The following is an 11359-nucleotide window of genomic DNA, read 5'->3' as shown; positions in this document are numbered from 1 at the left end:
ACAATTGCAATGAAGTGGTCTAAATGTATTGCACAAATAAGCCAATAACATTAGCCTCTATTAAACTGAACACATTAGCAGGTCTGCTTTTTTTTATTCCATGAGCAGCCTTATGTAAAATATCATCATGTGTCAAAGCAAAGCATAAAGCCAAACAAGAAAGAGAAAATCAGTACAAGAAAAAAGATGATTATGATTGTGCTAACAAGACGTGTTGAACTAAGACCCTGCTTGAGTGATCAGTTGCTGAATTATGTATTCCTACACCAACCAGCATTGAAAAAACAACTGCTAGGAAACTAGCTAAATAATATATATAAACCATGCAATAATGTGTTGTCAGATATTTGTTCGAGAATATGAATATATGTGACTTTTATATAAAGGAATATGTTATTCTAAATATGTTAAATAATCTGTTATTAAATGGCCTATTCTATATATACAGTGTGTATGTTTGTGCATATGCCTTGCATTGTAAGTGAGCAGGAGAGTTTTTAAATATGACAAGTTGTTGCAGGGAGGACCTTTTAATGTAGGAAAAATGTATCGTTTAAACTGAGGAAGGTGACTGCTGGTGTTGAGAAACAGATGGGCAACAGCTGATATCTCTGCATTTCAATTTGAAATTACAGCACGCAAAGCCACGGCGAAGTCGATACAACAAAGGATCTATGCAGGCATTGAAAACAGAAAGAAAATTACAAATTTCATTGGAACTGTTGCCTATTTGTATAAGCATGCATATGTTTTTACAGTTTACAAAATGTTGATAAATCCAACTGAGAACTGTGCTTAGAAGCTGTGATGGAAGCCAGCAGAAAAGATACATCGCAATCACAGATAATATTAGTTTCATTGTTTTTTCCTTGTTTCCTGCTGCTCTCTCTCTCTTATAGAACTGCTTTAGAGTTCTGAATATCAGTATGTAAGTCACAACCAAAATTATCAGAGGGACAAGTAGATTAAGTAAAGCATAAAACAAACCACTGAAGACAATTGATGCTAAATCATTCTGCCAGTTATACAGAAAGCCACAGTAACTGTCTTTTCCTCTGTGTATTTTGTACTGGACCTTTGGAAAGATAATGAGAGGTATGACTGATGCCACAATCCAGAGAACCACAGAGAGGACCCATGCATTCTTAACTGTACGAAGGTGAAGAAATCGAATTGGAAATACAATTGCAATGAAGCGGTCTAAACTTAATGCGCAAATAAATGTTGTGTTTCCTGTGATTCCTAATATTATGTTGCTCATTGTAATCTGACACATTAATTTGCCCATTGTCCAGTTGTAGTTAACATTCAAATACACAGCGTAGGGTAGAAAAGAAAATAAGGTGATTATGTCTGCAAATGCTAGATTTATTAGTGCAACACCAGTGGTTTTCCAGGTTGTTATGTTATTCAGAAAAACAGTTATTTCAAAGATGTTGGCTACAATGCCGACAGTGCAAAGACTAAAGTAAATTAAGGACATGGTTTGTGGAAATAAATAGAACATCAAGGGACAGTCATTTTCAGTAGTGATTGGTATTTGCATACTGTTCTGAACTGTGCAGTTTTCACTTGTAGTGTTCTCATCGAAGGGTCTGTTGAGCAACAGGATCCTACTTCCAAAGTACATCTTCAGTGTAAGGAAATGACTGGGTGGTGGAAACAAAGTAACAATTAATTCAATTAAATGGACACAAATCCCTATGTACTTTAAAACCATACAAATAACGGCTCTTCCATTATCGGAAATGAGGCCATTATTGCTAAGTGTATATTATACATGATTAATTATATACATATTTAACAAAGTGACTAACAATCAACCTACATTTACAGCATATTATCCTCTCTTACTAAAACAGATTAGTCCAATTTTCACAAGCAACACCCTACACACAATGTACCACACATTCATTAAAATATATCTTCAGTTTAACTGAGCGTCTACCTGTTTCTCAGCAGATAATTAGTCAATGTTAGGTACATTCAGCTGTTTTTATATTTTTATTTTAAATCGTAGCCACTACACAGAATCAGATCTCAGACAAGTAGCAAACTGATTTTTGTTTTTACAAATATACTTAATACAGATATATTAACTACACATACACCCTAATGACCCTTTTTATATCATTTGACAAATGTACTTACAAAAAAAAAATGATACAGATAGTTATATGGTAAATAACATTTGCCCCGCCTGAAAAAACACTTTACAACTGACGTGTTCATAGAGCAAAGCTGCAATATCCATTTAACTACTTATTCTTGTCATTATTACCGCAGTCGCGTGAAGTAATTACAGGTCTCCCAAAGTAATGTAGATCAGCAGTTCCCAAACTGTGGGCTGTAAAATGTCCCGATGTGGGTTTATGAGCAGGCTATAGTTAACACATACAAATATATTTGTACGTCAATGTTATTATTATTATTATTATTATTATTATTATTATTATTATTATTATTATTATTATTATTGATGATGGTGATGATGATGATGATGATAAATGAATTTCAATGACAAACACAAAACGATCACTTGCTATATTTTTTATAAGAATTTGTTGAAACAATCCACGACTCGCCTTGTGCAATGGACAGGACCACAGGTCATATTATTAAGAAGCCTATCGGAAACATCATTACGAAATATTGCTGCTTTAACTGAGCGCAATTTGGTTAGTATTTTATGGCAAGCCGTTTTAACATTTAATCCTCAGTTCTTATTTTTGATATAAACAAAAACATTACTAATATCAGTAATACATTTACGTATTAAATGGGCGTGCCATAAGTACTCGTTGTGGTTGTAAAGTTTATTTAAAAAAAAAAAAAAGTTATTTAGTCTCTCCGCATGCAAAGTAAGGCGGCCCCATACAATCGTTGAGAAGCTTGTGTTACCTGTCTCTGTGTGGACATCGTTGAAGAGATAATGATCGGTAAGGAGGTCGAATAATAAACCTTCCATTAGCCTTTGCAAACAAATCAACCGCAAGGCAAGTTAAGTGCGAATACTGGTTTGCAGCTGGATGAACGGCTTTGCATTCCGAAATGATTCAGAACAACAGTATGCATTTTACTGCAGCTTTACTGTGTCAATACTCCTGCATTTGCTCGATACAGTGTCTTGTACTCGAAAGTACATTTAAGGGTAAATCGGAATCAGTTTGGATTGTGTAAGGGCGGATTTTCTTAGAGCTTAATTTATTAAGTGTTGTACGTTCTCAAACCGGACCCCATCAGCTTTACTCCCAAAATGATAGAATGACTTTCAAAATACAGCAGTTTATAATTAGCTACCTAATTAAATAGGGAGAATTTTGATGGACTTGATGCTAGTAGGCCTGTCACTGTTGATCAATCAATACAGTACTTGGTGGCAGTGGGTGCAGGGAACACGTTTCGTACGGAAGGATTTTCAAATTGGGGAAAAAAACAAATGAAAAATGTAACCATTTACTGTAAAAACTTCTATTCACAAGCCTGCACTCGAGTAAATTACTTAGCCATATGTTTTTATCTATACGCCACAAGCCACAATAGCCAGTGTTTAAAACCGTGCGAAAGTTTATGTCGTTATGCGACGCGTAATAATGCAACCCACGATTTAAGCTAAAAACGTTAAGACATTTAAAAATGGACACATTTCGACACACTACAAACACGCACTATATTTTGGCCTACGTGCACATAGTAAACATGACTTCGTGTCACTATTTGTAGCGAGTAACTTTGGATGCCTGAAGTGCATTCATTTTCAGACAGTCAGCTGTAGAAATGATGTTCATACCGTATAATGATTATTTCAATACACAATCACACCTTAATAAACCGCTAAATAAAAACAAACAAATACATGGGTAAATAAATAAATAACAATGAAAGTAGAGTGCAAACCTGTTGAGAGTTTCTGTTGGTTATGTAGTTAGTTGTGTCTCAGGCAGTGTTAAAGCAGATTCGACCACAGGACCGTCTCGAGCTTTTCTTTATCAAGATATCTAAACTTTTGTGTGCTCTTTAACGCGACAAGCTCTTCTGATGTAATTCTCCTATTCAACACCCCTTCTTTATAGTACCCCTGGTCATGCAAACTACACATACAACACTTGACATTTACAGATTCTTGCAACATGCACCAATTAACTCAGATTAATTTGAGTCGGCGCCATAATGTTAAGATGTTCTCATGAGACCAAGAGGAAAAAAAAAGTGGGGTTGATTTTCAATCTAGAACCATAACGTTCTGATTAAAGGTTACTGGTTCCGTAATTTACATAACACTTAACTTTTTAAATTATATATATATATATATATATATATATATATATATATATATATATATATATATATATAAAAATATCTAAGTTTTAGTTAAAAAATGAACAAACTGTCAGTACACCGGTTCTTTACACTAGGGTGGACCAGGTAAGGGGAATCAAAGCAACAACAAGGCAGGTCATTAAATCCAGGTTTATTTAGCCAACAAAATATATCAATCAATCTTTATTTTATATAGCGCTTTCATAGTGGACCACCATCACAAAGTGCTTTACAAGATGCAGTAACAACAAGAAAATCCATAATACTACAAATACAGAGAAATGCATAATACATGATATACAGTAAAACAAAAAGAAAGCATAATACATTAAATACAGTGGCAAGTGCATAATACATGATAGTAGCTTAATACATGAAATAGTAGCAGCAACACAGCAGCTAAGAGCAGATATCAGGCTTAAAGAGCATGGAAAACAAGAGAGAACAGGTGGGTCTTGAGAGCTGATTTAAAGGGACCGACTGTGGGAGCATCACGCACCAAAGCCGGGAAAGAGTTCCAAAGAGTCAGAGCCATGAAGCTAAAATGGGCATTCTCCAAGTGTGGTGCACTTTTGCTTGGGGATAAAAAACAGGCCAGAGTCCTCAACTTGTGGGCAGGGACTTAGCAGGTCAGGAGGTTGAGGAGGTACTCGGGACCCGTGTGATGAAGGGCATTGTAAGTGAGCAGGAGAGTTTTGAAATTAATTCTGAAGATAGCCAGTACAGCTGGACAAAACGGGGGGGCGGGGCGGTGATGTGATCAAGTTTTTTACATCTGGTAAGGATCACAGGCAGCAAAATTCTAAACTAGCTGCAGTCGGTGTATGGTGTGTGCCAGGAGGCCACCATATAGAGAGTTGCAGTACTCGAGTTGAGAGCTGACAAATGCATGACAAAGTATCGCCACATCTGGGGGGAAGAGGTAGGGACGGAAGATGGTAGAAGGAAGATTTGACCTCGGAAGCGATGTGGGCATCAAAGAAGAGGTTACTGTCAAGAAGTACACCAAGGCCTCGTACTGTGGGGGAAGGCAGCAGCAGACAGTTTCCGAGGTTCAAGGCAGCTATATTTAGATTCTTAAGTTCAGTTTTAGATCCTACTAGAATGAGTTCAGATTTGCTAGAGTTCAGTTGAAGAAAATTGGCAGACATCCAGGCCTCGATGTCTTGAATGCAAGTCGAGAGCTGGACCATGGCAGAAGGGCTTCCAAGGTTGAGTTTTAAGTAGAGCTGGGTGTCGTCAGCATAGGAGTGAAACATGAGGCTGTGTTGGCGGATGAGGTGACCCAAGGGAAGCATGTAGATATTGAAGAGATGGGGCACAAGAACAGATCCTTGGGGGACACCACAAGTGACAGGGTTTGCAGAGGTTCCAGCATAATTCTGAAGGCGGTCAAGAAGAATGCCATGATCTATAGTGTCAAAAGCAGCTGTTAGGTCAAGGAGGACAAGCACAGAGGGAGCAGAAGCATATTGAAAGTTATTGCATTAAATAGATACAACATAAGGCAAAAGATTTTTTTTTTTTTTAATGTAATTTCTCCGCTTTCTATGTCCAAGCCTGGCAAGCTTACGACATAAGGTGACCGTATTTTGTAAACCAAATCCTGGGACACACATACAAAATTGCACACTACACAGTATTCCTGATGCTGGAGGCACTAGAGAAGCTTGCTGGATTAGCTATGCCAACTGTAATAGTGCTGCACCATCTAGAGCAAGGGTTTCCAACTCTGGTCCTGGAGAGCTACAGGGTCTTCGGGTTTTCAGTTTCAACCAATTACTTAATATAAAGCAGTTTCTTAGGAAGTTTACAATTTACAACAGTTTACAACAAAGTTTCCACAGCTGGATATTATAGCTTTGGAAATTTGGTGTCCCCTAGAAAGCATGCCCTTTAATGGCCTGCTCAACCATACTTTGACACACGAATTAATGAAAAAAAAATGCAGGATTTGACATAGCCTGAACCTTCAAACTACCAACTGTTTGAAGTAATATATTCTCTGTGGTACCGCTAGATGGCACTGCAGCTTCAATCAGCACTTTTCTAAAGTTGTTTACATTTCAGTAAGTACACATACTAAAACAGCACGTCTTCATGGAAAAAAGTAGGTTTCATAAGGATGGGTTGATATAAATCAGAAAAAAAACTAATCTCACACACATTTCTTTTTCCTAAAATGTATTTTAAATTGTTAATACGATTATTTAAAAACAGTTAATTGCTCTTTCTGCAACTAATGCTTGGTAATTCATAGTGTGTGACAGTTGACAGCAAGGCAGAATTTCAGTTATCCAGTATGGTAATTATTAATAATTTCTATTGAATTATTTTACTTGGTTTCAGTATATTTAATTACTATAATTACTTAATTCAATATAATTGCAAAGTTCTATTTTTTCTTTGAGTATAAGGTGTGTTTTATTTTATCTTGTGGCATAGCTAGTTGAGATAGAATAGATCCTAAAATTGCAGCCTACTTATTAATGTGTTTTTTTTTTCAATTGGAAGATGGTGTTGAAGATCTAAGTGTTGACCTAGAAAATGACCCAGACTACATCCTGAAGCCAGAAGAACAGCTGGGTGTTTTTGAACTTTTGGAGTATGATGGGGATGTGTTTTCTATCCCTTCTTCATCTGCTCAACCCCCAAGAAGAGACAGAGAAAAGGCAAACACAGCCAACAGTCTAGGCAGAGAATTTGGAAAAAAATCTGACATCCCCATCTTCCAGATTCCTAGCCCAGGCTTTGATGTCCCGGACTCTGTCACAAGTTGCCATATCAGTATTTCAAAATGTTCTTTACTGACCAGATGATTGAGCTAGAGTCCTGCATCGGGTCGGGTACACATGGGTGACCCGCAAAAGCGGATCCGGTTCAGGTCGGAATGTGTACTTTTAAGCAGTTTGTGGTTCTAATGCGGGTCAAAAAAATGTAATTTTCAGATCTGAATTTGACTGTCCCAAAAAGTTTCTGCCCTTTTAGCGTACTCGTCTGCAACCCTTTCCCAAGTCTTAGTTTGTATTGCCGCTTTTTTGATGTGTCGCAAGATCCTTTTCTGCTTGGTAATATTAAAAATGCATGCGGATGAGGTGAAACCAAAGATGGTGCAGGGTTTATATCATGCAGTGGATAATAGTTTGAAAGGTAAATCAGAAGTGTGGAATTCTTTTGGAATCATGGTGAATGAAAATAATGAACATGTGACTGGATTCGTTGCTTGTAAAACCTGTCCAGTACCAAAACTGGTACATCTCTGCGAAAGCACAGGTGTAGCTCCCTTTCAACTGGTGGCACGACATGAATAGACAGGTATTTTATAGTAAAGTAAGTAGAGATAATTAATATGTTACAATGTTAAAATATATGCAGACCACTAGAGAAAGCTACCACACTGTATAGCCCATTGTATAAACTCAACCTGTGGAGCATGGTAGAGAGATCTGTGTGTGAATGTGAGAGTTGGTCGTCGCAGGCAGTAGGTAAAGGACAAACGCTTGCAGGTTCGGGTTGGGCTGCTTGTCTTATTAAAGCGAGTCGAGTCAGGTTGGGTCGTGGTTAAGAAGATGGTGTTGCAGTGGGTTTCAGGTTCTGTTCGGGTCCTGTAGTAGCAGGTCCGGGTCAGAAGCAGGTCGTAAAAACCGTGCAGGACACTGGATTGAGCATATCACAGAGCAACCAACCTGTACTCTGCTCAAGAGCTGGCAAACCCTGGTGAGATGGTGAGATTCAAGATTTTTTTCATTGTTGCTTTATATGGGTGTCTTTCAGTTTCCATCCTTGGACCATTTCTTTAAGATCCGACCCAATTTTGACATGTTGCGCCAGCTGTTTCTCCTCATTTTGCTGACGTATAAGCAGAGTGTTGATGAGGTTATGGTGGCGCATAAACGAATCGGAGCTGGCAATCTCCGGCAAAACACAGCCAACAAGCCAGACAAGTGGGGGTACAAGCTGTTCTGTTGGGCCAGTTCCTCTGCTGTAATTCATGACTTTTTGCTCTATCAAGGGAGCTCCACCTTTTTCAACATTGCATTGACTAAGACTGAGCAGGACCTCCTGATAGGAGTCAAAGTAGTGACCACCCTTTGCAGGACCGTTGCACAGTCAGAATCCACTGTTGTCTACTGTGACAGTTATTTTACCAGCTTTAACCTGATCCAGAAACTGCATACTAACTTGGGCATCAGGTGCATTGGCTCTGTGAGATCAAACCATACTGGTGGAGCCACCTTGATGGACGATAAGAATTTGACACGGCATAAGCATGGAGCATATGACTACCGCTCTTCTGAAGGGGTGATTGCAGTGAAGTGGCTTGACAGCAACTGTGTCAATTTGCTCAGCAATGCTGGTGGTGTTGGTACTCATGTTTCTGTTAAGTGATTTAACAAAGAGGCTCATCAGTTGTTTTTTGCTACAATCAACACATGGGGGGCATTGACCTTTCTGATATGCTACTTCATCTGTACGAGAGCCCCACAAAGTCTAAGATCTATCCATCACCATGTTTGGCTGATGTACAAGAGGGACTGTGATCTGTAGGCCAAAACCACAGAAAATGTTTTGTCTGTAAGTCACCCAGACGCTGAAATTAGTCAACAAAGCTCCAGCCACGGTTGGCCGGCCATCGATTTCACCAAAGCTGAGAAAGCTTGAAAAGTGTGTTGTGAAAATCCTAGTGCCTCCAATCCGACACCTAATGTGTGCGTGAGTGTGTGCTGTGATAATTCTGGTGACTGGTGAGTGTGTGCTGTGATAATTCTGGTGACTGGTGAGTGTGTGCTGTGATAATTCTGGTGACTGGTGAGTGTGTGCTGTGATAATTCTGGTGACTGGTGAGTGTGTGCTGTGATAATTCTGGTGACTGGTGAGTGTGTGCTGTGATAATTCTGGTGACTGGTGAGTGTGTGCTGTGATAATTCTGGTGACTGGTGAGTGTGTGCTGTGATAATTCTGGTGACTGGTGAGTGTGTGCTGTGATAATTCTGGTGACTGGTGAGTGTGTGCTGTGATAATTCTGGTGACTGGTGAGTGTGTGCTGTGATAATTCTGGTGACTGGTGAGTGTGTGCTGTGATAATTCTGGTGACTGGTGAGTGTGTGCTGTGATAATTCTGGTGACTGGTGAGTGTGTGCTGTGATAATTCTGGTGACTGGTGAGTGTGTGCTGTGATAATTCTGATGACTAGTGAGTGTGTGCTGTGATAATTCTGGTGACTGGTGAGTGTGTGCTATGATAATTCTGGTGACTGGTGAGCCTTTGATGATTAGCGTGGTTTGCAACCTGTGCACAAAGGGTGTGTCCCAATAGAGGTGCTCCAAGTGCGGCAATGGAAAGCCGTTGCTGTGTTTGACCAATAAGCAACACTGCTTTGTGCAATACCGCCAGAAGAAATAGCTCATTACACTTGATCCTTTGATGTTGTGTATATTGTCTAAATAACAGAATTACAAATGCAATTGATAGCTAAGTTTGGTATAGTTTCATAAGTTAATTGGTTAATGTTAAATTTGCATTTTATCAGCCTCCATGTAAGTGTTATGCAATCATACAAAAATTGTTTAATGTGTATTTGCAATGTTTTATGCTTACTTCTAAGAAAGGTTGTTAGTCTTTATTTTACCATTAAAAGGCAGCTCAGCTGTCTGGTTGATGTTTGTAATTCTTAAATTAAAGGTCCAGCAATCAGAATCTAGAGAAAACATTTTTCTACTTTCTGTTTCTATGATATGATATATCTATACACACACACACACACACACACACACACACACACACACACACACACACACACACTCACACACACAGTACCAGTCAAAAGTTTGAGTACACCTGCTTGAAACCAGGTTTTTCATGATTATATATGCTTTTAACTGTATAAACTTGTCTATAAACACTTAATATTTCATTATATGATATGTGTACTTATATAAGCTGATAATCATAAGTTAATTGCATTCAAAAATTTAATTTTTAAATGAAAATGTAAATCTTGTCAATTTCAATGAAATGGTCACCCAAAGCAAGGGGATTTCAGTCTGAAGCCCAAGTCAGTTAAAAGTCTGAATTGTGTATAACACGTGTTAGAACACTGGCCTAAGTATAACAGTGTCTTTGTTAGATGTTCTCTGAGTTAACTAGCATGTTACCAAATTAACCTTTTGTCACCAATTATTGTTAACAGGTGAGGGTCCATGATTACTATAAATATAGGTAGCACAGGCACAAGTTTGTCATTCCTGAATGTAAGGGAGCAGAAAATGGCAAAATATGCTCAGTTAAGCAAAGAAAATTTACTTTAAGAAATGAAGGACAATCTTTAAGACAAATCACAAGAACTTTGCAAGTGTCTGTGAATGCTGTGGCCAAGACCATCAAACGGTTTGAAGAAACTGGCACTCATGAGGACCGAACAAGGTCAAGCAGGCCAAGGGTGACCTCAGAATCAGAGAACAAGTTCATTCGAGTCACAAGTCTGAAACCGACGATTAACTGCCCCTAAAATACAAGCTCAGCTAAATGCTACTAGAAGTACAGATGTTTCAACATCAACTGTTCAGAGGAGATTGCATGAAGCTGGCCTAACTGGAAGAATTGCAGCAAAGAAACCATTGTTAAGAATGTAGAATATGAGGAAGAGACTTGCCTGGGCCAAAAAACACAGAAACTGGATGTTTGAGGAGCGGAAGTCGGTCTTATGGACCGAAGAGTCAAAATTTGAAATATTTGGGTCCAACCGCCGAGTATTTGTAAGGCGCACAAAGGGTTAGCGCATGAGTTCTGCATGTGTGGTTCCCACTGTCAAGCATGGAGGAGGCAGTGTCATGGTCTGGGGTTGCTTTGGTGGTGACAGAGTTGGTGATTTTTACCAAGTCCATGGCAAGCTCAACCAGCATGGCTATCGTAGCATACTTCGGAGGCATGCCATTCTATCAGGATTACGGCTAGTTGGGCAGTCCTTCATTCTTCAGCAAGATAATGACCCGAAACACACTTCAAAGTTGTGCAAGAACTATCTGGCGAAGAAGGGAAG

This window comes from Polyodon spathula, chromosome 6, assembly GCF_017654505.1.
Source record: "Polyodon spathula isolate WHYD16114869_AA chromosome 6, ASM1765450v1, whole genome shotgun sequence".
Taxonomy (NCBI): Eukaryota; Metazoa; Chordata; class Actinopteri; order Acipenseriformes; family Polyodontidae; genus Polyodon; species Polyodon spathula.
The sequence above is the reverse complement of the archived record's forward strand: the minus strand, read 5'-3'. Positions refer to the sequence as shown.